This window comes from Volvox carteri, assembly GCF_000143455.1.
Source record: "Volvox carteri f. nagariensis unplaced genomic scaffold VOLCAscaffold_21, whole genome shotgun sequence".
NCBI classification, from domain to species: Eukaryota; Viridiplantae; Chlorophyta; class Chlorophyceae; order Chlamydomonadales; family Volvocaceae; genus Volvox; species Volvox carteri.
In genome coordinates, this window is record NW_003307564.1 from 285,054 (window position 1) to 286,080 (window position 1,027).

Consider the following 1,027-nt stretch of genomic DNA (forward strand, 5'->3'; position numbering starts at 1 on the left):
TGGCTCGTGGCATCGAGCTTATTGCGGTGCCTCCTCTCGACATGCACNCACGCAGTACACCCAAACACGCGCAAATCAGAGACATCTGGCTTCACGCGGTGGAAAACTTCAAAGGGCGTTATCTGTTTGCCCGACACAGGCGAACAATTATACAGGGCACATGCAGTGGTGATAGCTTCGGCCCATAGTTCGTGCGGTAATCCTGAGTCTTGTAACATCGCGCGGGTCTTCTCTAGGAGTGTGCGGTTCAGCCTCTCAGCGCGGCCATTTTGCTCAGGAGTGTACGGCACGGACGTGTCGTGCTGGACCCCCTTACCCTTAAGGTACTGTCCTAGAGCCTTATTCAAGTACTCCCCACCGCGATCCGACTGAACTGCTAGCAGCTTCTTGCCCGATTGGGTCTCTAACAGCTGCAATACTTCCTGGGCCGCTTCCGGAACTTCTCCCTTCGTCCCTACACAGCGCACCACTGCAAAACTCGAATACTCATCCAGAAACGTGGCGACATACCTTGACCCGCCCATAGACGGAACAGGCATCTCACACACATCCATATGCACTCGCTGCAAAACACGGTTTGCTGCATTCCCGGACGGAGGAAAAGACGCGCGGGTATGCTTGGCCTTCACACACGGCTCACAGATACTCTTCTCCTTCACCTTCTCCCGGACTTCAGCCGCGCTCAGGCCCATACCAGTGACCATTTCATCAGACACGAGCTTCTCTAAATTACCGTACCCTATGTGTCCGAACCTACGATGCCAAAGCTCCGCAGATTCAGACAAGACCGCCAGGGTTTGAACACACTCCCCCTGGCCCAAACGGGTCGCCTTTAGGTAGTAATGGGTGCCCACCCGCACACACGGGATTTGCTCCCCGTACTCCCACTCCAGGCTTGCGTATTTCCTTATCCGCGGGCCTAGGCTGACAAGACGTTTCGGCCGCCTAATCACAGCAACCGGCCCACGAAAATCCACGTGGTAACCCTTCAGACCTAGTTCGCCTACCGAAATCAGCTTGTGACCAA

At 55.3% G+C, this 1,027-nt stretch overlaps 1 protein-coding gene across 1 annotated transcript in view; it reads right to left on the reverse strand.

Moving 5' to 3' along the window:
* Positions 1-1,027, reverse strand: part of VOLCADRAFT_91420 (uncharacterized protein) — a gene marked incomplete at both ends in the record, with an annotated part of 7,231 nt that overhangs the window by 4,261 nt on the left and 1,943 nt on the right. The gene's annotated exons all lie outside the window — the stretch shown is intronic.